This window comes from Bubalus kerabau, chromosome 10 (genome assembly GCF_029407905.1).
Source record: "Bubalus kerabau isolate K-KA32 ecotype Philippines breed swamp buffalo chromosome 10, PCC_UOA_SB_1v2, whole genome shotgun sequence".
Lineage (NCBI taxonomy): Eukaryota > Metazoa > Chordata > Mammalia > Artiodactyla > Bovidae > Bubalus > Bubalus kerabau.
Window position 1 is genome coordinate 62,027,870 of NC_073633.1, and position 26,776 is coordinate 62,054,645.

The window sequence follows — 26,776 nt, forward strand, 5'->3', positions numbered from 1 at the left end:
TGGAATAGCATGCTGTTTAAAAAGCCAGAGGAATGTAGACATGCAGTTTGTCATGAGAGAGAGTGTTAGAGAACCAAGAGTTTGTTATTAGACAAATTAAACATAAATTTACCTCTACTTTTGACAAGGCTCTGCATGTACAGGGTGGGGAGAGCAGGTAGAGGGAGGAAGCAGCATGGAATATGGATGGAACCAAAGGGATCTAAAATGATCTTCTAGACTTTGTGCAATGAAAGATAAAAATCACTGCATAGTAAACACTGACATTGGAGAGCTAGATAACAACCTAAACAAATGAGATTAAAAAGATCAAATTGAAATAACTTCATGTAACCCCCAAAAAGCTGTGTACTTTGTATTACCCTTACTGAGATGTCATAAAGAAATACCATTAACCACATGGCTAAAACAACAGATATTTATTTACTCAAATTTCTGGAAATTAGAAGTTATATGATCAAAGTGCTGGCAAATTCCATTTCTGGTAAGAACTCGCTTCCTGGTTTGTAGATAGCTGCCTTCTCCATGTCCTTACAGGGTCTTTCCTTTTGTGTGCACACAGGGAGAGAGAAAGTAAGTTCTCTTTTATAAGGACATTAATCCTATCAGATCATGGCCTTATTCCTGTAACCTCTTTTTAACTTTAATTACTTCCTTAGAGACCTCCATCTCCAAATACAGCCACATGGAGGATAAGGGCTCTGACGTGTGAATTTGAGGGACACAAACACCCAGTCCATAACACACCTCATCTGCATTCTGTTTGTTGTCTTATTAAAAAGAAACACAAACCCAATATCACCCCCAAAACAGCAAAAAGGAATTTAAACCTTTAGTGACATCTCTCAAAGAGGCACTTATACTTGTTGCAAACAGAGCGAAACACTCGGGCTCTTAGCCCTTCATCCTGAAGTTCCTTTCAGTATGATAGTTGCTCTGCAGGGTTTCTCTTTCAGCACCTTCAGCACACCCTCCCCAGACTCTTGCAAAGGTTCTTGGCTCTCCTCCTTCTCTCACTACCCCTCTCCATCTCCCTTTTGGGTTGATCCCATTCTTGCGTGAGTTTCTCTGGGGCAATGGCTTTAAAGCTTTGGTTAGCATCAGAGTCACCTGGGGAAGTGGGTAAAAAAAACAAAATCCCAGACCCTATTCTATTTCAGTGATCCTAGACCTCTGTAATCTTATTAGCTCCTCTGGTGATTCTGATGCTCACTCAGTACATTAGTCATACCTGAATGGCCTAGTGGTTTTACCTACTTTCTTCAATTTAAGTCTGAATTTGGCAAGTCAGTTCCTGGTCTTGTTTCTGCTGACTGTATAGAGCTTCTCCATCTTTGGCTGCAAAGAATATAATCAATCTGATTTCAATATTGACCATCTGGTGATGTCCATATGTAGAGTTGTCTCTTCTGTTGTTGGAAAAGGGTGTTTGCTATGATCATTGCATTCTCTAGGCAGAAGTCTGTTAGCCTTTGCCCTGCTTCATTTTGGACTCCAAGGCCAAACTTGCCTCTTACTCCAGGTATCTCTTGACTTCCTACTTTTGCATTCCAGTCCCCTATGATGAAAAGGACATCTTATTTGGTGTTAGTTCTAGAAGGTGTTAATTTGATTACAGAACTTCCACAGGACTGGGGAAACAGAGACTCTTGGAGGGCACAAACAACCCCTTGTACACACTGGACCCAGAAGAAAGGAGCAGTGGCTCCAAAACAGACTGAGCCAGACTTGCCTGTGAGTGTCCAGGAGTCTCTGGCAGAGGTGTGGGTCGACAGTGGCCTGCCGTGGGGTCAGGGGCACTGACTACAATAGTCCTAAGAGGTGTGGCATGCTGGCCTTTTTAAGAAGGTAGCCATTACCACCATTATCCAGCCATAGTTTGGCCTGAGGCCAAACTACAGGGAGGTAACACAGCCCCACCCATCAACAGAAAAAGATCAGAGAGTAGATCAAAGAAATGGTTCAAACGAACTACTTACAGAACAGAGAGAGACTGAGAATGAACTTATGGTTGCCAGAAGGGGAAGGATGAAGGGAAGGGATAGTTGGGAATTTGGGATGGACATCTATACACTGCTATATTTAAAATGGATAAAAATTGGCCCTACTGTACAGCACATGGAACTCTGCTCAATGTTATGTGGCAGCCAGGATAAGAGGGGTGTTTGGGGGAGAATGGACATAAGTATATGTATGACTTAGTCCCTTCACTGTTCACCTGAAACTATCATGACATTGTTTATTAACTAGTTATGCCCCAATAGAAAATAAAACGTTTAAGAAAACTATTAATGACAGATCCCATGCAATCCAGCCCCTCCTCATTTCCCTCTTATTTCTTCACCATACATCTCCTTTCCTCTCTATCATTTTACTGATTGAGTACTTGAATTTTTTTTACTAGCATATCCTGTATTCATGGACATGCCTGAATCCTTAAGCAGGTATTTGTTAGTTCAGTTCAGTTCAGTCGCTCAGTCGTGTCCAACTCTTTGTGATCCCATGGACTGCAGCACACCAGGCTTCCCTGTCCATCGCCAACTCCCGGAGCTAACTCAAACTCACAGCCATCGAGTCGGTGATGCCATCCAACCATCTCATCCTCTGTTGTTCCTTTCTCCTCCTGCCTTCAATCTTTCCTAGCATTCAGGGTCTTTTCAAATGAGTCAGTTCTTCACATCAGGTGGCCAAAGTATTGGAGTTTCAGCTTCAGCATCAGTCCTTCCCATGAATATTCAGGACTAATTTCCTTTAGGATGGACTAGTTGGATCTCCTTGCAGTCCAAGGGACTCTCAAGAGTCTTCTCCAATACCACAGTTCAAAAGCATCAGTTCTTCGGTGCTGAGCTTTCTTTATAGTCCAACTCTCACATCTATACATGACTACTGGAAAAACCATAGCTTTGACTAGATGGACCTTTGTTGGCAGAGTAATGTCTCTGCTTTTTAATATTCTGTCTAGGTTGGTCATAGCTTTTCTTCCAAGGAACAAGCATCTTTTAATTTCATGGCTGCAGTCACCATCTGCAGTGATTTTGGAGCCAGCCCCCACCCCCCACCCCCACACACACACAAAAAAGTCTCTCATTGTTTCCACTGTTTCCCCATCTATTTGCCATGAAGTGATGGGACTGGATGACACGATCTTAGTTTTCTGAATGTTGAGTTTTAAGCCAACTTTTTCACTCTCCTCTTTCACTTTCATCAAGAGGTTCTTTAGTTCTTCGTCACTTTCTGCCATAAGGGTGGTGTCATCTACATATCTAAGGTTGATACTAAAATTGATATTTCTCCTGGCAATCTTGATTTCAGCTTGTGCTTCATCTAGCCTGGCATTTTGCATGATGTACTCTGCATATAAGTTAAATAAGCAGGTTATGAAGATTAATCTCCATATACTGGTATATTCTATGGGCTATTTTTAGGTAATAGCTAACACGAGGTTAAAAACAAAAACGGGGATTGACCCAGGAAGTGTAAAAAGATTTGTTGTGCTAAGTCTAGGCAAATTTGGACTGTGATGGTAATTTGTGGCCAGCTCATCAACCCTAATGGTCTTGATGCAGCTGGCCATCATATAAGCATAATCAACCAAGCTTCTTTTTCTACAGGAACCAAGGAAAAAAATACTTGCATTTGCTAAAATCCCTTCTAGATCTTCAACTGAAATGTGATACAAAAGAACAGAGTGCTATTATATTAATTTAATTATGAAGTTACATGCTAAGAGCAAGTTTTAGAGTATTTATGTTTGTTTAAAAGCCAAAAAGATAATCATCTGTACTACTGCAGACTTTGAGGCTCCTATCTCTGTTTTATTTACCAATTTCTAAATTTAGGTGGAGGATTCTGTTATGCACTTGAACAGCTGATCAATTCTGCATGAGCAGACAGAGTACCATACAGAAAGGATAACTAGAATCATGGTTGAGAAACAGTAATACACAAAAGCTGTTTTATGTAACATAAAATATATGAAATGGCAAGAATAATATTTAAAAATAAATAGTATTATTTAGTTAGTTGGAACAGTATGAGTTTCCATTTATAGAAGCCTCTGCGTTGAACATATGGTAATTCCTTACCCAGAATGAAAAAGCACTTAAGTGCCTTAAGTGTTTTTATATTTCTTTCTCATTTCAATTTGCACAAGACTCCACAATCTTAAAGTTTTATAGCTGAAGGAACTGTGATCTACTGAATAAAAAGAAGATTGGAGATTAGAATTCAGATGAGATTCAGAGGGGTAGGACCAAGCTTTAGAAATTCAGTTCCCCTCAGACAGCATTTTCTTTGGCCAGAGGAAATCCTTTATGCCATAAGTGCTAACCAGTTCGGTCATACAATTCACTTATCAGGAGTCTGTGTGTGAGGACTGCAACCATCCAGAACACAAGAATCAAGTGCACAGTGGGGGAAGAGCTTTGAAGAATACAATTAGGTGACATCAAGTCATCCCACTGTGAGAGTTTCTAAAGTCCTAGCCCTGCATGCCCAGGTTCTCAGCCCATCTGCACATGTGAGAAAGCAGGCAAGTTGGGTGACCTTTCTGAGCCTTGGTGTTCTATCTATAACACAGAGATGGTAATTTTTTTCCCTCATCAGACTGTAAACAGAATTAAATGAGATCATATATGCCCAGTGTTTAGAACATTGCTTGTTATATATCATAAATGATATTGTTGCTTTATCATTATTATTTATTACTCTAAATCCAACTTTGTGAGCATGATTATCAAGCTATCCATGCATGGCATATCAGAAGTCAAAAATTAGTCAAGTAGGAGAATGTTCTCTTAGAAGCATGGGCACTGACACCAGAGCAAAACTAGGGCCAAGAGATTGAAAGTGAGAGAAAAAAGAAGAAGGCAAGGAAGTCAGTATGTAAGAATTCAAAAATATGTCACTCTGAGTCCCCTTTATTTCATGAAAACAGACATTTCAATATTTATTCAAAATAATAAACAGCTACCAATCAAAGTAGTAAACTAAATACACAGCATTTAAATTATATTCAAGTTATCTCTAGAAGAAACATCTTGTAGAGAAAACACTAGGAAAGGTTTTACTTTCTCTAGAGATGTGGTATAATTTTTTCCCCATTCTAGAAAATTAAAAATGAGGGACCTGATTTTTTTTCTCTGTCACTTTGACTACCAGGAAATTTAGAAGCAAATATTCAGCCTTAGAGCCTTAAAGACCATTTCATCTAGTATCTTTTCTTGAATCATAACTTTCTATTTTAGATTCACATTACTTTCATCCTGAATTTTACATTTCTGATTTATATTTTGATATTTTATTATATGCTATAAGCTGACTCATATGTTTCGGTAAAGAAGTACTAGTGTAAACAAATTAAATTGCCCAACAAACTGTTTTTGCAGTCTGATATATTTGCAATATGCTTTTAAAGACGTTAACTCCAAATGCTTTATATTATTTATTAAGTTAAATTCAGGAACTAAACGGATAAGCTATTTGGAATAATATTTTGCAATGATGAATATTCCTTCTATGGAATCGCTTATTCCATAACTGTCACAGAATAATAAAGCATTACTAAATGTTATTCTCTTCCTAAAAATGAAGCAGTAGTTTCATCCCAACTCTAGTTGCCTGCAAAGTAATGGTGGTGGAGGTTCAGTCGCTAAGTTGTGTCCAACTCTTGCAACTCCATGGACCATAGCCTGGTAGGCCTCTCTGTCCATGGGATTCTCCAGGCAAGAATACTGGAGTGGGTTTCCATCTCCTTCTCCAGGGGATCTTCCTGAGCTAGGAATCAAAGCCGGGTGTCCTGCACTACACACATATTCTTTACCGACTAAGCAATGAGCAAAGTAATAGTCTCTACCTTTCCCCAATGGGGAGAAAATGAGCAATGCTGAGCTGCAGAAAGTTTAGGTACCAATTAAGGGATGGAGCTTAGACTTTGTATCTCAGATCTCATTGGCATAAGCCCTGATACACATGCCCTCAGTTGGCTGACTAATGGAAGACAGGAGACTATACAGTCATAACTCTAATTTCATTCAGGACCCTAGTCAATAGCACCTTAGGAGAGTTCATTCCTGAAAACCTATATAAACTAGTACTTCCACTTCCAGCCCACCTAGTTCTCTTATACCTCTTTATTGTCCTCCAGGGCACTTATCACCTTTTGAAATATATTTAGTCTTTTATTCTACTATCTGTTGATTGTCTGTCTCCTCTAATTAGTGTAAGTTTCATGAAGTAACTGACTTTACTCAGTTTGTTTATTGTTTTTTCTCTACTTCCTAGAACAGTGTCTGGCAAATAGTGAACATACAGTAAATATTTGTTGAATGGAAAACTGAATATGCAAAAGCAAAAGTGGCTAGCCAAGAAGCATATTTCCTTTGATCCATTTTAAGAAAAAAATGTTGAGATATTTTAAAATTCATAATGTAAGTCCTTTTAGGTCTTTGAATAAAAATCAATTTTTCCATCAAATTGTGGTACCAATAGGGAAGCAGGAATGTTACTTGTCCTGCCAAAGATCTTGTGACTTGCCATAATACTCTTGTGAACAAGAGAAACAAAAAGTGTTGCTCACTACCCAATTCTACAAGGGTTAAGTCATAATCCATTGTAGTTGCCCACCAAAAGTGCAACTTGAGAGGAAAAACAGGATGAGAAATAGGATGAGGCACTCCATACTTTGAATAAACAGGCTCTTAGAGGCATGTCTCAGGAAGAATTTCAGTGAACCCAGACTAGTGCACTTCCCATATGTAGAAGAGCACTAAAATCATCAACTTGGGTATTTGTTCTTTGTGATCAGCAGCAATCCTTTACCAAGATGTGTGCTTTACTGCACATATTCTCTAGCCACAAATCTCACTGGGGAATATGTGCTAAATAAATACTGGTCTCTCCCTTACCTTTGCAGAGCAGTTTCCTCAGAGCTGAGTGTCTGACTCTTAGCTTTTAGGCCTCAGTAAGACTTTGAATGGGAGAAGGCAATGGCACCCCACTCCAGTACTGTTGCCCAGAAAATCCCATGGATGGAGGAGCCTGGTGGGCTGCAGTCCATGGGGTCGCTAAGAGTCAGACACGGCTGAGTGACTTCACTTTCACTTTCCACTTTCATGCATTGGAGAAGGAAATGGCAACCCACTCCAGTGTTCTTGCCTAGAGAATCCCATGGACAGAGAAGCCTGGTAGGCTGCAGTCCATGGGGTCGCACGGAGTCGGACACGACTGAAGCGACTTGGCAGCAAGACTCTGAATAAACTCATAACTCTTATGCTGTGTGTTTTTCTTTAAGTTACCACTCTATTCCACCTTCTGGGGCCACACAATCAGTCTGATCTCTCTTCTACTAAGTCATCTCAAAATTTACATCCCTTACACTAGCCTCTTTCCTTATCATCAGTCTATATCTAAGGGACAGATCCACATGGATATCCTACTGTCTAAAACCAAACTCCAATTTTTTCCCACCAGATCAATTCTTTGAAGATCCTACTAACACAAGATGGTGGTCCATAACCTCCTTTACTTTGGACATGGGTTGAATGTTTATGGTTTGGAACATGGATATGGGTTATCATCCAGCTCATGTTTAAATAGGATGGGGACAATGAATGAAAAGGACAGTGAAGAAGAGATGGACATAAGATCATCTTTTCTGTGGTTTGTTGGGCTAGACCAGCTCTGCAGTGGAGGCTCTAGACGTCTAAAATGTGGGTATACTGAAGGATATTACAAGCAGGAAGGCAAAACTAAGGATACTTCTCAGTCTTGCCTGGAGCTGCTCACCAATGAATGAAGCAAGTCCCAGTCCCAGTTAAACAGACTGAAGATCTCATAGTGTGATTTGTGATATCATAGGCTGGCAGCTGTTTTATGCAATTGCTGTTCGTTCTTATTTGGCCCTGGCTTTGTCTGACCTCTGGAAGTCAGGAAGTCAGAAGTTGTGGCTTAGAAGTGCACAGTCACTCTGAGTATTTTGATTGGAAAAGGTTTCTATTAATATACACCGCAGCTTACCTGAAAAGCAGTTCCGTGCTTACCAAGATTTCTCCCTCTTTCCCTAGTAACAGAGTGATAAACCTGAGGCAGAGCAGGGCAGAAATTGCTAGTCAATCAGCTCCCTTCTCCAATCAGTCATTTTTGACTCAGTTATTTTCTGTTACATGGTTGAGTTATGAAACCTGTCTTGGTATCTGTTTATTTCCCTTTCCAATTCCCAATATTCATTTTTCTTAACATTTTTACTAGCTGAAGCAACTTGCAAAAAAAAAAAATAATAATAACACTAATGTCAGATTTTAGTGATTAAAAAGTACTTTCCCATTGCTCTCTCAATTAACAGTGACAACAGCCCCAAGATACTGACAAGTGAGGGACCTAAGGCTCAGAGAATCCAAACAACTTGCCCAGTTTCACACCTGGGACCTGGAACACTTTCCACCATATCAGACCCCTACCTTTGCAGCTCATCTAATTGCATAAAGGAGTCACAAGCCAAAATCATCATCATTCATGCTACAGTATCTCACACAGCCCTGCCTTTTCCAGAGCCAAGAATAAATTTTTAAAAATCGTATTTCTTTTCACTTATTCACCCATGCTGCACTCACCTGCTTGTGCTGTGAACTCTTTTGTTCATCAATCCCAAGTTAGCATTTTTCATTTGTTCATTTTACCTGTATTTGTTGAGTGCCTACTGTGTGCAAGGCATCACTAGCACGATGATTATGTTATAGGAACTATTTATTAAATAATTATAGATGAGAGCATTATTTACGTTTTAAAAATTCACTTCAATCATGCAGGATACAATGATCTATACTGCATTCAAAGCAAAGTAAATCACAGGGCAGCTGGTTCCAATTTTTTTTTAAGTAGGCAGAGTATAAATAATAAATAAAATAAAAGCGTCACTGTGAAAATTTTATCAGAGGTCATAAATGTGAAGGAGTTAAGAGGCTGGGCTGCAGTCCAGACCCCGCCACCAGTGGCGTGTGACCTTGGGTGAGTCACCTCACCTAGACAAGCCTCTGTTTTCTCCTCTGTGAAGTATGTGAATTAAGTGGGGTGATTTTTAAAGTACCTTTTCTGATCAGCAGTCTCCTTGCACTGTAGCTAAAACATCACTCAGTGCATCTGACTGTCATCCCCAAAGGTCTCAGGGGCTGAGAGAAGCACATGAACTTGGTTAGACACAGGATCTAAACGGTAAAACACTATCCAAAGCAATCCACTTGGAAGGCAATAAGCTCATGTGTAAACATAACTGACTGAAAATTTATGAACATAATTTTTGAACGTAATATGTTCAAACATATTTGAACATATGTTTGAACATAATGTTCAAAACATGAATATTTCAAATTATGAACATTTGAAAAATTATGTTCATAATATATGAACATTGAAGAAATTCCTAATATTGGAGCAGTGTCCTACAATAATAAATAATACTCGAAGGAAATTAAAAATCAATAGGTAATAATGTATCAATATCAGTTCCTTAGTTTTGATAAATGTTACATAATAATGTAAGATGTTAACAATAAGGGATCAGGCTGCAGTGGGTATGGGTACTCTCTGTACTATCTTTGCAACTTTTATGTACAAACTATTCTAAAATAGAAGTTTATTTAAAAAACAAATCAATGGTAATCCTCTTCCACCTTAGTGAGAATGGGTTAGTGGCAAATTTAGAATTTCATTCTGCCCATAAAGCCATCTTCTTCATTTCTAAAAGCAATATTTTAATCCTTGTAATTTTGTGTGAGCATCCATATATTAGACAGTTTAAGTGACTGGTTGGATTATCATATATGAATATCAGTAGAGAGAAACTTGTTAGCTTTTCTAGGCAACTGGAAGCTCTCTATTCATAGAATTAACTAATCATTGACATTTCCACATCCACCCAATCTCTTTAACTGCCTCTTTTGAAACTACAAGGCAATGACAATCACAGAAAGTTTATAAACACATCTCTAAGGGGTCTAAGGAAACTGGACTCTAGCTTCCCTGATGCTTGGTTATCATTTGGAAGTAAAGCAAACAAACACAACACCAGATGCAGAAAGGAAAAGTCAGTAGTATTAATAAATCCAGTGTGTGTTAAAAGCCCTGCTAATTAAAGGAAAATACTCTACTAGCTTTCTTTATTAACATTAGCACATTCTTCACTCTTATGTAACTCACAGCATTAAGGTATGGAAATCTGGCCTAATTTTATCTCTGAGGCCTAGACTTCTAAAATGTGCTCACTTTGGTCTACACATCACCTTTTGATATATTCTATTAGCTAGAAGCTCCAGCTTCCTTTATTATGATTCTAGCAGGCTTAGCTCTCAGCTCACAAATAATTGATGTTCCCTTTGCACCAGGCATAGTTTTCAACTGATAAGCAGCAGGGTAATTGGCACCTTCACAGGATATTAGGAAGAAGGAGGAGGAAAAAGATCACACTGTGTAGGCAGGAAGCAGACAGCAGAAGGTAACCAAATAATCATGCTCCTGCTAAGATTCTCCTGGACAGATTCTATACTTTGCATTTCCTATAGTAAATATTGTTTTATATTTTTCAACACAAATTGTAAGAACAAAAATGTCAGGTTAAGATACTCCCTGGGTTTAAAGATGATGTGTTAAGCCTACTATTTATTATCTGTATCATGAAAAAATATGATTTAACTTCTAATAATGCTTAGCATTAACAGCGTATATGTTTTCCATACTCATTAAGACATAATTAATGATGCTGTCATACTGAATACACAGACATGAATTATTACTAAATTAGAATAGAATTCCTATAGAATTATGTGCAATGTACTGTCACCACAAATACAATATTAATAAAGAATCTAGGTTAACCTGTGCTTTGTCTTTAAAGCTAACCCTTTATTTTAACAAAGCACATTAAAAAGCTCTGACTTTACCAGATCTGGAGGAAAGTCTATTGCATTTTTAAGACAAAAAGAAGTCAATGTGATTTTGACAGTGGCACTGAGCATACATCTTTAAATTCTCTGCTTCAGAATAAATCAGATGTCTCTTTGGATAATAACGGAACAATAAGTGCATAGTGTGTGAGAGCAAGTCAGGAAGCTAGAACACAGATCAGCTCATTTTTGCTGAGACACTCTATCCAGTCCCATCCTGCCACCTCCCACCTCAATCAAATATGATTCCTGAGTAAACTTAGTCTCTAGAGTCAGATCAAAGTTATAGTGAGAAGGGAAATACGAGGGGAAAAGTCCTAACACTGCTCACTCTCTCCCACAATAGCACCACCACACCTCTATACACCATCTCTCCACTCCCCATGGGATCCCACCGAGATTCTGTCATTGTAGGACCTTACCCAGGAACACATCAGTATCAGAGGAAGCTTCCATTTGACCCAGATAAAATCCAGATGTGCTGGTTCTAGCATTAGTTGGCCAAGTCATTCTGGTTTTTCTGTGACACAAATTCCTTCCTTCCTTTCCAGTTGACTCCTTAAATCTGGCCACTTCTGCCACAGGGCCTGAGCTCTGCTGCTTTGTTAGCATTTGACATTTTGTTGTATCTGAAGGGTTTGTTTAGACTCTCAACCCAACTGTCAGCAAAAATCATCACCTCACACCCAGTCTCTTCCAGAGTAACTATGTTAGCAGCTGGACCAATCCAGATGCTCCTCTGAGCCAGGATGATAAGTTCTTGATAAAATAAATCCATTCATCTCAGAGATTTCATTCTCTTGAACCAATTAGCCTGACTACATTGGCTTCTGATCTGATTTCTGTTTATTCTACAACCATATATTTAGATCTTCTATTAACCAACAAATCAGACATAAGATTTGCTTCCTTATTCCTACCCTCTCCAGCTGTTTTCATTCTCCAATGGCACCTGTCAGTCCATCTAATTCAGCAACTCTCAAACTTCCTAGTCTCAGGACCTTTTACTCTCTTGAAAATCATTAAGGACCCAAAGGTCATTTGTTTAAATGGATTATATCTCTTGATATTAACTTATTAGAAAGGAAGAAAATGTAAAAATATTTATCAACTAATTTTAAATAATGATGGTGACTTTATTACATATGAATATAAATGACATGTCTATAAAAATAAATATTTTCCAAAATAAAAAAATCAGCAAGGTATATGGTATTGTTTCACAATTTTGCAAACCTCTTTATTGTCTGGCTTAGTAGCAGACAGTTGGATTCTCACATCAGCTTCTGCATTCAGTCTGGGTGAGTCTGTTATTCTGGTTGAAGGATATAAAGAATAAATGCCCTCACATAGATATGAATGCAGTTGAAGAGTAGAATATATGAATAGCATTTTCAGATGATTTGGAACACTATTTTCTGATACTATACTGAACAAGTAACAGTGCAGTATGGGATCTGAAACCTTATCAATGAAGTTTTCATACTCAATACATTAAAATCCATGAATTTAAGTTGCATCTGGAGTAGATGTGTTACCTCTGCATGATTGGTTATTTGGAAAATACTGCTTAATTGAGATATACAAATCAAATGCTACACATATTATTTATGATATCAAAAATCACAATTACCTCAAAAACATTATATTAAGTAAATGAAGTCAGACACAAAAGGCTATGTATTGTATGATATCCTGGAAAAGGCAAAACTATAGGGACAGAAATTAGATCAGGGGCTGGGGATTAAGGAGATAATTGACTATAACGGAATACCTGGAGACTTTTTGGATTTAGAATATTTTATATTCTACTTGTGGTAATAAAAAACATGATTTTATATTTCTCAAAATGCACATATAGAACTATATACCTAAATGGATAAATTTTGCTGTATGTATATTATGCCTCAGTAAGCTAGACTTTTAAATAAATCACATTTCTTACTAGACTATAAGGACTGGGAAGTCCTCAAGCTCATGGTAACAGACCTAAACTTTTCAAAATTTTAATCTGTGCTTGAAATTTTGAATTTTATCTCATTGGTGACAAGTACTCTCAGCTTAACACATATACATTTAAAACATTCAATTCCTTTACTTTCAAACTCTCTAAATGACACCACACCTCGTACCATAATATCATTAAAAATGTTCTTTTGCACATGACATAACAAGGTAAATTATTAACATTGCCAAAGCAAAGTGACGGATAACTTTTGTCATATTCTTCCTTGTGTGTGACACTTGTCACTTGTCACTCTTGTCATGTGACAAGTCCAGTTCACTCATTTTAGAGAAAATCTCTGCCAAACCCTGAAAAATGAATCCTCATAGTTTGTCTACCTAGTCATTCTTTCAAGTAAAAACAATGTTCCATAAAAAGGTGCCTAGATGAGTTCCCAACTCAGATCTGCATATGAGTGCTTTCCCTTGAGGCAACGGTTATACTTGAGAATGAAGCCAAAGGGTTTTACGCATACTTCCAATTATACAGAGTACTATGAAGATATGCATTCAAGGGTTAAGATGAATAAAATTCATAACTGTACAACTTTGCCAAGGACAGTTGGAAGTGACTCTGGCTTTTTGAAAATTGCAAATGCATGTTAGGGATTACAATGACTCGCAGGACGCTTGGGTGGTACCGCCTTCATGTGTGGAAAGACACCTGGGGTTTTACCCACCATTGCTCTGCACCATTAGTGTAAAGGTCAGCACACTCAGCTGTTCCAAGATAAACCCTGAGATTCAAAAAAAGTTACTCAATACTTCTGAATATTTCAGCACCACTTGTGTTTGTTACCAAGGTTTCACATAAAGGAAATTGTCTTTGATGTTTTGTTGTTGCTGATGTCAAATGGATACAAACATACACAGGCTCACCGTTTTATACAGCAAAAGCACAAATCTTCAGATATTAATTCAATACTCAAATACACATAGTTTGATTAGTCTCAGCTATTATGTGTACATCTCCAGCCAAAGCAACAAATAAATAAGATAATAAATAAATAATAAATAAAATAAGATGCTTCTGGGGCTTCCCTGGTGGCTCAGATGGTAAAGAATCCTCCTGCAATGCAGGAGACCTGGGTTTGATCCCTGGGTTGGGAAGATCCCTGGGAGAACAGCATGGCAACCCACTCCAGTATTCTTGACTGGAGAATCCCCATGGACAGTGGAGCCTGGCGAATTAAAGTCTATGGAGTCACGAAGAGTCAGACACGACTGAGCAATTGAGCACAGCACAGAACAGCACAAAATGCTTTGGTAACTATTTCATTCTCAGTTTGAAAAACTGTAACAAAAATATTAATTTTTAAATATATCATATATACCAGAAGATATCCAAATCCTTTTTCTTTAAACTTTGCACATTCTTAAGGACCAAATCAAATATTGACCCCTTTATGAAGTCTTCTATGCCAAGATGGAGCCTATGCCTCCAGCACATAACACGTAGCTTAATAACCATTTTTGTCACACCAGACTGTCATTATTTGTTCACATAACTGTCTCTTCCGTTTTCCTGGGGACAAGACACATCACATCTTAGCCACATCTATAGCCCCCACTCTCACCTAGCTCCTGTCTGGGACACTAGTACATAGTAGTCACCTAATCCATACTTGGTAAAAGAATTGGATGCCCTGGAAAAGCATGGAGTGCTGCCAGGTTACCTTGTGACTTAGTTGCTAAGATGAATTCTTCCATTTGGTTGCCTTTCTACTGGCTCACATGATACTTGCTGCAATGTGGGAGCATACTCAGTCGCTAAGTCATGTCTAATTCGTTGTGACCCCATGGACTGTAGCCCACAAGGCTCCTTGTCCATGGGATTTCCCAGGCAAGAATACTGGAGTGGGTTGTCATTTCTTTCTCCAGGGATCTTCCTGACCCAGGGATTGAACCAGGTCTCCTGCATTGGCAGGTGGATTCTTTACCACTGAGCCGTCAGAGAAGTCCTTGCTGCAATACTGATGCATGATAAAAGACTGCAGGAACTCAAGATACAGCTTGTCAGTAAACAAGCTGCCCTGGTGGCAAGAACAAAGTCAGTGCTTTCCTCAACTCTGTGGGATCCTGACATCCTATACAGGTAGTTCTCAAACAAGTATGTGTTGATGATGCTATGTGGCCAGCACTTGTCATGTAATATCTCAGCAGATATTGCAACAAGCCTATGAAGGAGGTCTTATGAGCCCCATTTCATTGACAAGGAAAAGTGCAAGGCAGAGAGCAACCTGGCCAAGACAAAGCTGACACTCAACTCAAGTACTTTTCAACATCAAAGCCCAACAATTCCACTCTGCTGCTTACAGAGAAGGCTAGTTCACCCTAAAACCTTGCCCAAATAAGACTTTCCTAACTGCAAAAGGATTTTCTCCTTTCAGTAATGTCACATCCAGTTTAAGGAGGGTTTTGCTTAATAACACTAAGGAGGACAGTGTGGGAAGAATCTACTGTTGAAGATCAGTTTCACTCTGGGGTGGGAGGGGGACTCCGAATTCAGATCTCTAACACTCTGCTTTTGTTGTTGTTTCTGGCTAGTTCATGATTGAAACACACTAGCTCACAGTTATGGTAATGAGGTATTTCCCAGACCAGATGTTGTTTTTTCACTTAATTGTTGTTAAAATGTTCCTTAGAATCTTATGGAAAGGTAGTGTATGCATTTTAATTATGGTGATAGTGTTGACAACATAGCACTGTATTTTGCTAGCTAAGAATGAGGAATGTCAGTGGAAATAAAGTCTATAACATTATATAACACCCGATTCCCAAGACAAGCACTTGAGTCTGTCCTGATGAAGGTGTTACTGTATTTTTTTTTTCCAATTACTTCTTGAACAAACTCAATAGATCTTGACATGTAATGGGAGAAATCTACTTTCTGGCAATTATGGCTTATCTTTTGTTTAGAAGTGGTGAACATTTTCACTGTCCATTTTTATTCAGTCTGTAAAAGTACAACACAGAAATCTGAAGAGTCAAAAACTACTTTTCATGACTACAGAAGAGAAAATAGTCTTGGCTTCAAACTATTTCTGCAAGAGGAGATGGCTGCTCTGGAATCCAAGTAAAAAAAGCAGAACCGCAATGTCCAGACATTTTCTAGAGGAGTAACATTTGCAGGAGATAATGTAATCACAAATCATCACTGGGCTGAGAAAACATTTTCTTGCAATAGGTAAGATAATTACTTTCAAGTGCCAAAGGAAAAGACTTATAGAAATTAGTGCTTATCTTTCCTTGGTTCGTATTTTCATATCTTCATGACTTACTTTAAGCTGTACTATTATACAACTTAACACAGAACAATATGTTTGGCTTTATACTGAAGTGAAACTTTTGAAAAATGCCTTTCAAGTTTGATTTTCTACAATGGAATTTTCCTGTGAGTAATAGATGATGTTTGTGAGTGACAAACACCATGAATGGTGTTACAGAGTCCAACAAGTATGCTAAGTGTTTGGACTATAAACCATGTGTCAAGTGCATTTGCTAATACTGAAAGATTTTTTTATATTAAATATTAGCAATGATACAACTATTTATGTCTATTGACATTGTTAAGAAATAAGTGGGACTTTTAAAAGAGATGCCTTGAAAATTCAGTCAAAACAGTATCTGTTCTAATATTATTTCATATAAACTATTTTAAAGAGGTTTCAATATAAATGGAAATATTTATAAAAAACCATTTGGAGTATAAGGGTATGAAGATTTATGTATCAGAAAGATTTCAGATGGTAAGCTAATATCATCACCAACTGGTTTTAACTCAGTAAGTTTTGTCATGTAACAAAAAAAATTCCAATTTATGTAATTGAGCATTTCAAGTCTCATCTGTAACTTTTTTTTTTAATTTTATTTTATTTTTAAACTTTACATAACTGTATTAGTTTTGCCAAATATCAAAATGAATCCTCCACAGGTATACATGTGTTCCCCATCCTGAACCCTCCTCCCTCCTCCCTCCCCATTCCATCCCTCTGGGTCGTCCCAGTGCACCAGCCCCAAGCATCCAGTATCGTGCATCGAACCTGGACTGGCAACTCATTTCATACATGATATTTTACATGTTTCAATGCCATTCTCCCAAATCTTCCCACCCTCTCCCTCTCCCACAGAGTCCATAAGACTGTTCTATACATCAGTGTCTCTTTTGCTGTCTCGTACACAGGGTTATTGTTACCATCTTTCTAAATTCCATATATATGCGTTAGTATACTGTATTGGTGTTTTTCTTTCTGGCTTACTTCACTCTGTATAATAGGCTCCAGTTTCATCCAACTCATTAGAACTGATTCAAATGTATTCTTTTTAATGGCTGAATAATACTCCATTGTGTATATGTACCACTGCTTTCTTATCCATTCATCTGCTGATGGGCATCTAGGTTGCTTCCATGTCCTGCCTATTATAAACAGCGCTGCGATGAACATTGCGGTACTCGTGTCTCTTTCCCTTCTGGTTTCCTCAGTGTGTATGCCCAGCAGTGGGATTGCTGGATCATAAGGCAGGTCTATTTCCAGTTTTTTAAGGAATCTCCACACTGTTCTCCATAGTGGCTGTACTAGTTTGCATTCCCACCAACAGTGTAAGAGGGTTCCCTTTTCTCCACACCCTCTCCAGCATTTATTACTTGTAGACTTTTGGATCGCAGCCATTCTGACTGGTGTGAAATGGTACCTCATAGTGGTTTTGATTTGCATTTCTCTGATAATGAGTGATGTTGAGCATCTTTTCATGTGTTTGTTAGCCATCTGTATGTCTTCTTTGGAGAAATGTCTATTTAGTTCTTTGGCCCATTTTTTGATTGGGTCATTTATTTTTCTGGAGTGGAGCTGTAGGAGTTGCTTGTATATTCTCGAGATTAGTTGTTTGTCAGTTGCTTCATTTGCTATTATCTTCTCCCATTCTGAAGGCTGTCTTTTCACCTTGCTAATAGTTTCCTTTGATGTGCAGAAGCTTTTAAGGTTAATTAGGTCCCGTTTGTTTATTTTTGCTTTTATTTCCAATATTCTGGGAGGTGGGTCATAGAGGATCCTGCTGTGATGTATGTCAGAGAGTGTTTTGCCTATGTTCTCTTCTAGGAGTTTTATAGTTTCTGGTCTTACGTTTAGATCTTTAATCCATTTTGAGTTTATTTTTGTGTATGGTGTTAGAAAGTGTTCTAGTTTCATTCTTTTACAAGTGGTTGACCAGAGTTCCCAGCACCACTTGTTAAAGAGATTGTCTTTAATCCATTGTATATTCTTGCCTCCTTTGTCAAAGATAAGGTGTCCATATGTGCGTGGATTTATCTCTGGGCTTTCTATTTTGTTCCATTGATCTATATTTCTGTCTTTGTGCCAGTACCATACTGTCTTGATAACTGTGGCTTTGTAGTAGAGCCTGAAGTCAGGTAGGTTGATTCCTCCAGTTCCATTCTTCTTTCTCAAGATCGCTTTGGCTATTCGAGGTTTTTTGTCTTTCCATACAAATTGTGAAATTATTTGTTCTAGCTCTGTGAAGAATGCTGTTGGTAGCTTGATAGGGATTGCATTGAATCTATAGATTGCTTTGGGTAGTATACTCATTTTCACTATATTGATTCTTCCAATCCATGAACATGGTATATTTCTCCATCTGTTAGTGTCCTCTTTGATTTCTTTCACCAGTGTTTTATAGTTTTCTATATATAGGTCTTTAGATTCTTTAGGTAGATATATTCCTAAGTATTTTATTCTTTCCGTTGCAATGGTGAATGGAATTGTTTCCTTAATTTCTCTTTCTGTTTTCTCATTATTAGTGTATAGGAATGCAAGGGATTTCTGTGTGTTGATTTTATATCCTGCAACTTTACTATAGTCATTGATTAGTTCTAGTAATTTTCTGGTGGAGTCTTTAGGGTTTTCTATGTAGAGGATCATGTCATCTGCAAACAGTGAGAGCTTTACTTCTTCTTTTCCAATTTGGATTCCTTTTATTTCTTTTTCTGTTCTGATTGCTGTGGCCAAAACTTCCAAAACTATGTTGAATAGTAATGGTGAAAGTGGGCACCCTTGTCTTGTTCCTGACTTTAGAGGAAATGCTTTCAATTTTTCACCATTGAGGATAATGTTTGCTGTGGGTTTGTCATATATAGCTTTGATTATGTTGAGGTATGTTCCTTCTATTCCTGCTTTCTGGAGAGTTTTGATCATAAATGGATGTTGAATTTTGTCAAAGGCTTTCTCTGCATCTATTGAGATAATCATATGGTTTTTATTTTTCAATTTGTTAATGTGGTGTATTACATTGATTGATTTGCGGATATTGAAGAATCCTTGCATCCCTGGGATAAAGCCCACTTGGTCATGGTGTATGATCTTTTTAATGTGTTGTTGGATTCTGATTGCTAGAATTTTGTTAAGGATTTTTGCATCTATGTTCATCAGTGATATTGGCCTGTGGTTTTCTTTTTTTGTGGGATCTTTGTCAGGTTTTGGTATTAGGGTGATGGTGGCCTCATAGAATGAGTTTGGAAGTTTACCATCCTCTGCAATTTTCTGGAAGAGTTTGAGCAGGATAGGTGTTAGCTCTTCTCTAAATTTTTGGTAGAATTCAGCTGTGAAGCCGTCTGGACCTGGGCTTTTGTTTGCTGGAAGATTTTTGATTACAGTTTCAATTTCCGTGCTTGTGATGGGTCTGTTAAGATTTTCTATTTCTTCCTGGTCCAGTTTTGGAAAGTTGTACTTTTCTAAGAATTTGTCCATTTCTTCCTCGTTGTCCATTTTATTGGCATATAATTGTTGATAGTAGTCTCTTATGATCCTTTGTATTTCTGTGTTGTCTGTTGTGATCTCTCCATTTTCATTTCTAATTTTATTGATTTGATTTTTCTCCCTTTGTTTCTTGATGAGTCTGGCTAATGGTTTGTCAATTTTATTTATCCTTTCAAAGAACCAGCTTTTGGTTTTGTTGATTTTTGCTATGGTCTCTTTTGTTTCTTTTGCATTTATTTCTGCTCTAATTTTTAAGATTTCTTTCCTTCTACTAACCCTGGGGTTCTTCATTTCTTCCTTTTCTAGTTGCTTTAGGTGTAGAGTTAGGTTATTTATTTGACTTTTTTCTTGTTTCTTGAGGTGTGCCTGTATTGCTATGAACTTTCCCCTTAGGACTTTTTACCGTGTCCCACAGGTTTTGGGTTGTTGTGTTTTCATTTTCATTCGTTTCTATGCAAATTTTGATTTCTTTTTTGATTTCTTCTGTGATTTGTTGGTTATTCAGCAGCGTGTTGTTCAGCCTCCATATGTTGGATTTTTTAATAGTTTTTCTCCTGTAATTGAGATCTAATCTTACTGCATTGTGGTCAGAAAAGATGCTTGGAATGATTTCTATTTTTTTGAATTTACCAAGGCTAGCTTTATGGCCCAGGATGTGATCTATCCTGGAGAAGGTTCCATGTGCGCTTGAGAAGAAGGTGAAATTCATTGTTTTGGGATGAAATGTCCTATAGATATCAATTAGGTCTAACTGGTCTATTGTATCGTTTAAAGTTTGTGTTTCCTTGTTAATTTTCTGTTGAGTTGATCTATCCACAGGTGTGAGTGGGTTATTAAAGTCTCCCACTATTATTGTGTTATTGTTAATTTCTTCTTTCATACTTGTTAGCATTTGTCTTACATACTGCAGTGCTCCCGTGTTGGGTGCATATATATTTATAATTGTTATATCTTCTTCTTGGATTGATCCTTTGATCATTATGTAGTGACCATCTTTGTCTCTTTTCACAGTATTTGTTTTAAAGTCTATTTTATCTGATATGAGTATTGCTACTCCTGCTTTCTTTTGGTCCCTATTTGCATGGAAAATCTTTTTCCAGCCCTTCACTTTCAGTCTGTATGTGTCCCCTGTTTTGAGGTGGGTCTCTTGTAGACAACATATGTAGGGGTCTTGTTTTTGTATCCATTCAGCCAGTCTTTGTCTTTTGGTTGGGGCATTCAACCCATTTACGTTTAAGGTAATTACTGATAAGTATGACCCCGTTGCCATTTACTTTATTGTTTTGGGTTCGAATTTATACACCGTTTTTGTGTTTCCTGTCTAGAGAATATCCTTTAGTATTTGTTGGAGAGCTGGTTTGGTGGTGCAGAATTCTCTCAGCTTTTGCTTGTCTGAAAAGCTTTTGATTTCTCCTTCATACTTGAATGAGATTCTTGCTGGGTACAATAATCTGGGCTGTAGGTTATTTTCTTTCATCATTTTAAGTATGTCTTGCCATTCCCTCCTGGCTTGAAGAGTTTCTATTGAAAGATCAGCTGTTATCCTTATGGGTATTCCCTTGTGTGTTATTTGTAGTTTTTCCCTTGCTGCTTTTAATATTTGTTCTTTGTGTTTGATCTTTGTTAATTTGATTACTATGTGTCTTGGGGTGTTTTGCCTTGGGTTTATCCTGTTTGGGACTCTCTGGGTTTCTTGGACTTGGGTGATTATTTCCTTCCCCATTTTAGGGAAGTTTTCAACTATTATCTCCTCAAGTATTTTCTCATGGTCTTTCTTTTTGTCTTCTTCTTCTGGGACCCCTATGATTTGAATGTTATAGCGTTTAATATTGTCCTGGAGGTCTCTGAGATTGTCCTCATTTCTTTTAATTCGTTTTTCTTTTATCCTCTCTGATTCATTTATTTCTACCATTCTATCTTCTAATTCACTAATCCTATCTTCTGCCTCTGTTATTCTACTATTTGTTGCCTCCAGAGTGTTTTTAATTTCACTTATTGCATTATTTATTATATATTGACTCTTTTTTATTTCTTCTAAGTCCTTGTTAAACCTTTCTTGCATCTTCTCAATCCTTGCCTCCAGGCTATTTATCTGTGATTCCATTTTAATTTCAAGATTTTGGATCAATTTCACTATCATTATTTGGAATTCTTTATCAGGTAGATTCCCTATCTCTTCCTCTTTTGTTTGGTTTGGTGGGCATTTATCCTGTTCCTTTATCTGCTGGGTATTCCTCTGTCTCTTCATCTTGTTTAATTTGCTGAGTTTGGGGTGTCCTTTCTGTATTCTGGCAGTTTGTGGAGTTCTCTTTATTGTGGCGTTTCCTCGCTGTGTGTGGGTTTGTACAGGTGGCTTGTCAAGGTTTCCTGGTTAGGGAAGCTTGTGTCGATGTTCTGGTGGATGGAGCTGTATTTCTTCTCTCTGGAGTGTAATGAAATGTCCAGTAATGAGTTATGAGATGTCTATGGTTTTGGGGTGACTTTGGGCAGCCTGTATCCTGAAGCTCATGGCTGTGTTCCTTTGTTGCTGGAGAATTTGCTTGTTATGTCTTTCCCTGGAACTTGTTGGCCCTTGTGTGGTGCTTGGTTTCAGTGTTGGTATGGAGGCGTTTGATGAGCTCCTGTCAATTAATGTTCCTTGGAGTCAGGAGTTCCCTGGAGTCAGGGTTTGGACTTAAGCCTCCTACTTCCAGTTATCGGTCTTATTTTTACAGTAGTTTCAAAACTTCTCCTTCTACACAGCACCACTGATAAAACATCTACGTTAAAGATGAAAAGTTTCTCTACTGTGAGGGTCACTCAGAGAGGTTCACAGCGTTACATGGAGAAGAGAAGTGGGAGGAGGGAGTTAGAGGTGACCCAAATGAGATGAGGTGGAATCAATAGTGGAGAGAATGGGCTAGCCAGTAGTCACTTCCTTATGTGCACTCCACAACTGGACCGCTCAGAGATGTTCACGGAGTTATACAGAGAAGAGAAGAAGGAGGCAGGAGACAGAGGTGGCCAGAAGGATAAAAGGGGGAAATGAAAAGGAGGGAGACAGATCCAGCCAGTAATCAGTTCCCTAAGTGTTCTCCACCGTCTGGAACACACAGAAATTCACAGAGTTGGGTAGAGTAGAGAGGGGTTAGGGAGGAGATACAGGTGACCTGGTGGAGAAAATGGAGAGTCCAAAGGGAGAGAGAGCAGTCAAGCCAGTAATCTCGTACACTAGTGAAAATGGGTCCTGAAGATTGGGTTCTTAAAGGTACAAAATGGGTAACAAATACATAAAAGCAAAAATTAGAAATCTAGAGTAGAGTTTGGAATTTCAAAAATGTGATGTTAATGAAAAGAAGAAGGAAAAGAAAGAGAGAAAAAACGAACAAAGAAAAACAAACAAGGTTGTGAAAATTATAAAGAAACTACAGGTACAAAATTGATAACTAATACCAAAAAGCAAAAATTAAAAATCTAGAGTAGAGTTTGGAATTTCAAAAATATAACGTTAAAAAAAAAAAAGAAGAAGAAAAATAAAGAGAGAAAACAAACAAACCTACAAAAACAATGTCACAAAAATTATAAAGAAAATACAGGTACAAAATTGATATCAAATACCAAAAAGCATAAATTAAAAATCTTGAGTAGAGTTTGGAATTGCAGATATACGATGTTATATAAAAGAAGAAGAGAAAGAAACAGAGGGAAAAAAAAAGTCACAGAAATTATGAAAAAAACTATAGGTACAAAATTGATAACATATACCAAAAGGCTAAAATTAAAAATCTAGAGTAGAGTTTGGAATTTCAAAAATACAATGTTAAAGAAAAGAAGAAAAAGAAAAAAGAAAAAAAAAAAGTCAAAAAATTATAAAATATATATATGAAGTTTGCTGAAGAAGAAAAAAAAATAGGTTTTTTTTTTTTTTTTTGCAAAGTAATAGTTATAAAAGTGAAAATTAAAGGACAATAGAGGACTTAAAAAAAAAAGAAAGATTGATCGTAAAAATAGTGAAAATATGTCTAGGTCTTTCTCTGGTTTTGTTGTGAGTATTGTGGGTTCAGTTCATTTTTGGCAGTTCCTTAGTCCAACTTATATTTCTCAAGATCTATAGGCCCCTTCCTATGTAATCCGTAGTAACCACAGGGTTTTAATCTATGGCCTGTAGCTTCCAAGGCGTTTCCCTCTGTTATAGCTTCTTCTGTTTGCTGGTCTCTTCAGTGTCTGGTTCCCGCCCTGACACAAAGGGGATGGTTGAGGACACTATTTTTTTTTTTTTTTTTTTTTTTATTTAGGCTCACTTGTTCAGCCGCGCTGTGGGGAGGGAGGGAGGGATGCTGCAAACAGATAACACTGGCGTGCGCTCGCAGTGCCTCAGCCACACTGGGTCTGCGTTTTGTGTTCTTCCCAGATCCAAGCAGCTCAGGTGATGTGTTTGGCGGGCGCCAATGCTGCGACTTATCGCCTCCCCGCCACTCAGTTATCTGGGTGTAAAACCGGCGCACCTTCTCAGGCAGCTCCTTTTGAAGAGTTGGGCTGCTTTTCTGGGTGCCTGATGTCCTCTGCCGGCATTCAGAAGTTGTTTTGTGGAATTTACTCGACGTTTAAATGCTCTTTTGATGAATTTGTGGGGGAGAAAGTGTTCTCCCCGTCCTACTCCTCCGCCATCTTGGCTCCTCCCCCCTCATCTGTAACTTTTTTAAAAGATAGGCTGGCCCATTGTTTTTATAGTATATTGCTGATGTTACTCTTCAACAAATGCAAGCTATCCTAAAATCTTTCTATCCATCTATGTAAACCATTACTACAACAGCCATGTGCTCTACAGTTTTAAATATTTTATATGCTGTTTTTGTTTTTCCTTTATAATATTTTCAGCTTTTAGGTAATAACCTATAGACTTTTTTCTTGCTCAGATTATTGGTCTTTTTGAAAAATTTAGGATGCATTTTTAATAAGACATTTGAAAAACAGTTTAAGAATTCTTTTTAAAATCAAAAGCTATCCAGGTTCACTTGTTAACCTCTGCCTTCATGTTCTAATTATTCAAGATGAATATATTCAAGCACTTGAATTAGCAACTAAAACTGTCTTAGCTTTTGGCTTTACTTCATGGAGGCAAATATAGTACACATACTTCATTGAGATTTAATATAATTCTTAGCCTCATTTAGCCAAGTATTTTTTCATAAAACTAAAGGATTGAGTTAAAAGTATATGCTCTGATATGGAATTTAAAAAGATGGTACTGACAAACCTATTTGCAGGACAGCAATGGAGATGCTGAAGAACTGACTCATTGGAAGAGACCCTGATGCTAGGAGGGATTGGGGGCAGGAGGAGAAGGGGACCACAGAGGATGAAATGGCTGGATGGCATCACCGACTCAATGGACGAGTTTGAGCAAGCTCTGGGAGTTGGTGATGGACAGGGAAGCCTGGCGTGCTGCAGCCCATAGGGTCAAAAAGAGTCAGACATGATTGAGCAACTGAACTGAACTGAATGGAGATGCAGACATAGGGAACACAAGGAGGAGGGGTAGGAAGGAGAGAGTGGGACAAATGAAGAGAGTAGCGTGGAAACATATACGCTAACATATGTAAAATAGATAGCCAGTGGGAATTTGCTGTATGACTCAAAGAACTCAAACTGGGGCTCTGTGACAACCTAGAGTGGTAAGATGGGGTGGGAGGTGGACAGGAGACTCAGGAGGGAGGGGACATGTGTATAACTATGGCTGATCCATGTTGACGTATGGTGGAAGCCAACACAATATTATAATCACCCTTCAAGTAAAAATAAATACACATTTTTAAAAGTATGTGCTCTGGATGCAAACTATAGTCACTTACTAACTTTGCTAATTTTGTATTTGTTGTATTTGCTGTATTTCAGTTTCTTCACCTGTAAAATGAGCTAAAGAGTATTGTATGTGCTGCCAAAGTGAGCACAATGAGCTAAAGAGTAGTACCAGCCTCAAAGTATTGCTATGAGAACTAAGTGAGATAATGTATGTCACAAAGTTTGTGGTTCTTCCTGGCACATTTTAAACCTGCAATATTATTATAAACTAAGACATTATCCCAGAGCATTATAGTCATCAGAAGTTTATACACATTTACATATATGTATATATAAATATGGGGCTTCCCTGGTGACTCAGATGGTAAAGAATCTGTCTGCAATGCAGGAGACCCATATATACCTATACACATATAGGTATATGTATGCATATATTCTTGGATGAATGTGTCAAATTCTTTGATTTGTCTGAAAAAAATATGTGCTTGTTTTCCACTTCACTTTTAATAGGAAATACACACAAACACGTGTGCATATGTATATACAAACAAATACACTATACAAATATATATAAATATATATACACAAACACATTCATGTACATATGCAATGACCCTCTTGCCTAACATCATTAAATGTCTATTTCTTTGTTGGAATGAAAAGAACATTGTTCTCAGCTGAGGTAGAAAAGCAGACAGATGAAAAATGAGCAATCTAGATCTAGGCAAAGGAAATCTGCATTTTAAAAATGCTTTGAAAGAAGTCTGAGCTCCCCTAGGACAGGAGACTCTCACTATTCACTCTGCTCAGTGAATATAGTACATCAGTATGTGATTTTCCTAGATTAATTACATACGTGTTCAATAATAATGACTCATTACTCTCCCAACTGTGTTCTTATACCAGAAAGCCTGGAAAATACCAACTTCATCAAATGCTACTTAAGGAAATAGCCTATATGCTGATAGATAAATACCACACACACCACAGGGCAAAAGCTTGGGTTCACAATGGATCTCATGACCGAATGCCCCAAGGAAGAGTGCCTGGCTCTCAGGCTAAAGACAAAGAGATTCTGTTAATTGGTTTAATCCAACCCTACATACCAGCAGAAATAATGTTTTCAATAAACTGCTCATCAAAGGCACCAGGATTGGTCTCTCCCTTACTCACTCATCTCAGGCTTTGTTCATGCTGTTCCTCCTTCCCTCCCTCATTTAACCCTACTCACTTTTACAGCCCAGTACCAGCCTGACCACCTTCATGAGGGCTCTCCTGACACCTCTTGCCCCAGTTTTCCCTCTCAAT

General features: G+C 37.9%; 1 long non-coding RNA gene across 2 annotated transcripts; it reads right to left on the bottom strand.

Moving 5' to 3' along the window:
* Window positions 1-410: 410 nt before the first annotated feature.
* Window positions 411-11,508, bottom strand: LOC129620589 (uncharacterized). Of its 2 annotated transcripts, none has more exons than XR_008698581.1 (3): window positions 11,357-11,508; window positions 1,258-1,338; window positions 411-545 (listed from the first exon to the last, which is right to left on the bottom strand). It is a non-coding gene; the product is annotated as an uncharacterized LOC129620589 (long non-coding RNA). The 2 variants fall into 2 exon arrangements; XR_008698580.1 differs by having other exon boundaries at window positions 1,232-1,338.
* Between the last annotated feature and the right edge of the window lie 15,268 nt (window positions 11,509-26,776).